Source organism: Pongo pygmaeus, chromosome 4 (assembly GCF_028885625.2).
Source record: "Pongo pygmaeus isolate AG05252 chromosome 4, NHGRI_mPonPyg2-v2.0_pri, whole genome shotgun sequence".
NCBI classification, from domain to species: Eukaryota; Metazoa; Chordata; class Mammalia; order Primates; family Hominidae; genus Pongo; species Pongo pygmaeus.
Window position 1 is genome coordinate 17,331,664 of NC_072377.2, and position 5,223 is coordinate 17,336,886.

The 5,223-nt window shown below is 40.7% G+C and overlaps 1 non-coding gene across 1 annotated transcript; it reads right to left on the bottom strand.

Moving 5' to 3' along the window:
• Positions 1-4,856: 4,856 nt before the first annotated feature.
• Positions 4,857-4,965, bottom strand: LOC129037637 (U6 spliceosomal RNA). Its single transcript, XR_008502879.1, has one exon. It is a non-coding gene; the product is annotated as a U6 spliceosomal RNA (small nuclear RNA).
• Between the last annotated feature and the right edge of the window lie 258 nt (positions 4,966-5,223).

Below are 5,223 nucleotides of genomic sequence, written 5' to 3' on the forward strand. Positions count from 1 at the left end.
CGAATGATCAAACCCACCTGGTACTGAGTCCCGTTTCCTCTAGGGCAGTTCTTTTAACTTTATGCTGTGCGAGGGTCACCTGGGAACCTTGTTAGAACACAGGCTGGAACAATCTGCTTTCCAGGTGCCCCTCAGGTGCTACCTGGTCCTGTGCTGAACGAAAGCTTGTAACAAGTAGAGAAATTAAGAGTAAACTTTTGTAGCAATTTAATAAGGCCACGACATCCAAGCACATGATCAGTGGACTCTTTGAACCGAGTGTAAACCAGTTTGGGTGTTGTCAGACTCACGTGGTGAGTCACACCTGGCGCTGCAGTGTATTGGTACCTGGCCGACTGGGAACAAAAATGGCTGGTTCTTCACCACAAAAGATTTGAGATACTCTCTCCAGGGAATTTGCCAACTGCTACTCAACCTTTAAAACTCAGCTCACAAAGTCACATCTTCTAGGGGAAGGAACCCTTCCCAAAGATGCTACTCCACTCACCCCACCCAAGCTCCCCCTAACCACTGGGCTGGATGCCCACTCTAGGATTTATTCCTGAGACTGTTGGGGAAGGACTGTGCTTTAAAATTAGTATCCCCAGGCTGTCTCACAGCATGAATGAATGAATGAAACATCCTTCTGTAATCCTTATGGGGAAAGTCAAGCATGTTTGTAACTTATCCCAGTCCAGTTCTTCACCTTTAATATCATTGCTCCCACTTCCCTTTAGAAAGAGTCAAGGTGTAAATTAGTTAATGATATTGTGCAATGTTGTTCTGTTTCACAGGTTTACACGCTTAAGGCTCTGAGCCATTAAAGCTTGTGTCCAAGGTCGCAAGGAAAGTGAAGATGGAATCAGGATAAATACCAGCAATCCCAGTGCTTAGTCAAATGGGTCCTGCAACCACTGGTGTTCAGATACTGCAGCAGAACAATTACAGTCATTATGGTATTAATCTGCACACAACATCTCTGCCAGAGAAATTACCAGGGAGATTGTTGAAGTGAGTGTGTGGGTATGACGTTGTTCCCAGCATCAGCCCAGCCACTGATACGTTGGGCAACCTCGCCATGTCATTTCAAAAGTCACTTTCCATATAGGCTCATCAGTTATAACAAATATACCACGCTAATGCAACATGTTAATAATAGGGGCAAGTGAGGGTGAGGGGCTAGGAGGGGTCTATGGACACTCTCTGTACCTTCTGGCCAATTTTTATGTAAGCCTAAAACTGTTTTTTTTAAAGTCTACTAATCTTTTAAAGGTGATTTTCTTGCCAATTATGAAGATATTGTTAATAATTGCCCCCAATTTGACTCACATAAAGAATGGTGAGCCAGATCCAATATGTAAAGTATAGATTTTACTGAATCATTTTATTTCTTCAAAAAGCTTACATCATCAGTTAACAGGGTAAGAAAGTTAAAAAAAAAAAACTTACATCAATGTTTTATAAATGTTAAGCCCTAGATCACCTTATCAGTTGCTGTGTGGCAAATTGATTACCTAAGAATTTGCATTTTTTATTTCTTTACCTGTGGATTATATTGAAAGAATTTGCATTTTAATAAGCACCCCGATAACCAGTTCAGAGCTTGGGAATCACCACTTTAGGTTATCAGAATTCATCAGCTTTTCTATATATCCCCATATTCTCAAAAAGGTGTAAGATAAGCTGTGGCAGCGAAACTCTTACTTGCTGAACAGCAAAATGCATGTTCTAAATAAGATATCTAACCCTCAAGTATTTGGGGTTGAATCAGTTGTTAAAAAGCAGCATGTTAAATTTATAAGGGCTTTGACGGGATTGGACAGAGACTGGGAAGCATTTTAAATCAATAGATTTCTAAGAATATCCAGTCTTATTACCATTTCTTAAAATTTAAGTGCTTCCTCTGAGAGAGCTGAGCTAACCACTGGACAAAGCAGTTTAGACTAAAACTATTAAACCCTGCCCTCTGAGAAGTGACAGAGGCACAAGAATGGTAATAATAGGAGGATGAGTGTGTTTCCATGAGGCAAAGGTCTGTCTCAACTCTCTGTCCTACCTGTCTTTCAAATAAACCAGGCTAACAGAGTATGACATTTTCAAAATAAAACACCCCAAAAGCTCAAGTTAAATTATCTTATTTAGTGGCATAAATTAATCTACAATCAACAAAATTTTAATACTGATTGGATCATTTCCCCACTGAAAGAGAGAGTTGCATATGTATATTTGTGAGTTAAGTAATAACAATCTTCTGTTTTTGTTCTCCACCAACAGTTTGTTTTTAGTTGAAATGGGTTGTCTAATTTCCTTTGTGAATTCAAATTGAGTTCCTTTTGTTGTTACTGCTGCTGCCATTCCTTGTCTTGATGTGTCTTGGGGTGTAGAGTCTTTTCCATTATCTTTTTTTTTTTTTTATTAAACACTCACCCCTTAATTGCCCCTGTTAGAATAATGGCTTAATTACTAGTTACAGAAAGGGAAAGTTCTCAAAGTTTCTTTCACACAAATTAGAAGTTAATAACTGACAATTCTAAAGTCCTTTCATGCTTAACTAAATGGCAGTCCATCCTTTGGGCTCACTTACCCTCTTGGATGTTTAAAACATCAAATGTTTTTACCTTCTCAAACAAAAGGGAATTTTTTTAATGTGCTTTAAATTTTTACACAAGTGTTTCTTTTATTTCTCATAACTTAGAATTCAGAAATCCTCAAGGGAATTTTTTTCTGCTGAAACCGAAAACAATTGTAGGTGGTTTCAATAGAATAAATTTGAGAGAAAATACCTGAAATGTTTCACATTGTAATAGAATTAAGTACAGAAGAATAAACATAGAACTAAAATGGGGATAAGACACTGGAAGAACTCATTTCTGCCAGTGGTCGTATTTCTCTACAAGACGAGCTAGGGCAAGGATGTCATTCACCTCATTAGAGAGCATGTGATGGACAGTTAATTCTAACTAAATCCCCATCACTTCAAACTACAGCAAGAATGCCTCCTACAGCTGATATCCTACAAAAATCATGGAGTGTTAGTTTCACAAATTAATCAGTTTTCATGTTTGGGCCTGGTCCTGTTGCGTATAATAAAGAAAAGGTACAAAAATCCCTGAAACCTTGAAAAGCTGCCTAATGATTAAGCCCACTTGGAGCTATGTTCGACATCTCGCTTTCGCTCTTGATGTTTTTGTGTCTTTATGACGCTCTCTCTTCCATTACTCCAGGGTGGCTCAGAGACTGACTGCAAAGTTTATCATCTCTCTACCATTATTGTTAATCACAACATGTTTGCCACTTCCAAACCTTGTGTCCTCACTTATTCCTCTTGCTTGCATCTTCAGCCTTTCCCACTCAGTATCCAAGCCAATAAACAAGATCGTGTCGGCTCTATTTGAAAACAGCTGCTCGTTAACCCAATTGCTCTCTGAACTACTGGACCATCTCTCTTCAAATGCCCAACTTCTCACTGCTGTACTTCATCCTCCAAGCAATCAACCCGTAAACCCCTCATGATCTGATTTTTGTCCCCCACCCCACTCTCTTGAAAGTCACTGTAACCTCAAATCATCAAATTCAGCAGCCTGTTTTCCAATTTCACTCTCCTTGACATTCCCCTCTTTAAAAATTCTTTAACTTCTTAGCTTCAGGGCAAGCTTCATAGGTGTGCAACCCATATAGTTAATTGCATAGAGCCCTAAGCTCCTCACGCTTGGTTTAATATTCTGTTGTTCCTATCTTAAAATTATTTTACGTATTTATTTACTTATTTTTTTTGTTAGGCATCAGATAACAGCAAATACAACTTTTTCTTAATAGGATGAATGAAGAACTAGTATTTGATAGCACAACAGGGTGACTACAGCAACAATAATTTATTGCATATTTTTAAATACTTAAAAGGGTGGAATCGTAATGTTCATAACACAAAGAAATGATAAATTCTTGAGGCAATGAATACCCTAATCACAATTACAAATAATGCAATTATTACACATTGTATGCCTGTATCCACACATTATGTGTACTCCATAAATATATACACTATGTATTGATAATAATTAAAAATGAAAATAATTGCCGGGCGTGGTGGCTCACACCTGTAATCCCAGCACTTTGGGAGGCCGAGGCGGGTGGATCATGAGGTCAGGAGATCGAGACCATCCTGGCTAACACAGTGAAAGCCCATCTCTACTAAAAATACAAAAAATTAGCCAGGCACCTGTAGTCCCAGCTACTCAGGAGGCTGGGAGTCTTGAGACGGAGTCTCGCTCTGTCGCCCAGGCTGGAGTGCAGTGGCGCGATCTCAGCTCACTGCAAGCTCCGCCTCCCGGGTTCATGCCATTCTCCTGCCTCAGCCTCTGGAGTAGCTGGGACTACAGGCGCCTGCCACCACGTCCAGCTAATTTTTTTGTATTTTTTTAGTAGAGACGGGGTTTCACCATGTTAGCCAGGATGGTCTCGATCTTCTGACCTGGTGATCTGTCCGCCTCGGCCTCCCAAAGTGCTGGGATTACAGGCGTGAGCCACCGCGCCTGGCCAAAAATAATTTATTTTCTTTTCTTTTCTTGAGACCGAGTTTCACTCTTGTCGCCCAAGCTGGAGTGCAATGGCATGATCTCGGCTCACTGCAACCTTGGCTTCCTAGGTTCAAGTGATTCTCCTGCCTCAGACTGCTGAGCAGCTGGGACTACAGGTGCCTGCCACCATGCCCAGCTAATTTTTTGTATTTTTAGTAGAGACAGGGTTTCACCATGTTAGCCAGGCTGGTCTCGAGCTCCTGACCTCAGGTAATCCACCCACCTCGGCCTCCCAGAGTGCTGGGATTACAGGCGTGAGCCACCGTGACTGGCCTGAAAAGTTTTCAATATATATATATTTTAAATATAAACTGCTTCATGAATTTGTATGTCATCCTTGAGCAGGGGCCATGCTAATCTTCTCTCTGTCTTGCTTTAATTTTAGTATTTGTGCTGCCGAAGTGAGCACAAAATAATTTTCATTTTAGACAGAGGGTACAGTGGCACAATCATAGCTCACTGCAGCCTTGAACTCCTGGCCTCAAGAGATCCTCCCACCTTGGCCTCCCAAAACACTGGGGTTACAGGTGTGAACCACTGCAATGGCCATTAATATTCTTTTTTTTTTTTTTTTTTGTGACAGAGTCTCACTCTGTCACCCAGGCTGGAATGCAGTGGCATGATCTCCGCTCACTGCAACCACCTCCACCTCCTGGGTTCAAGCAAT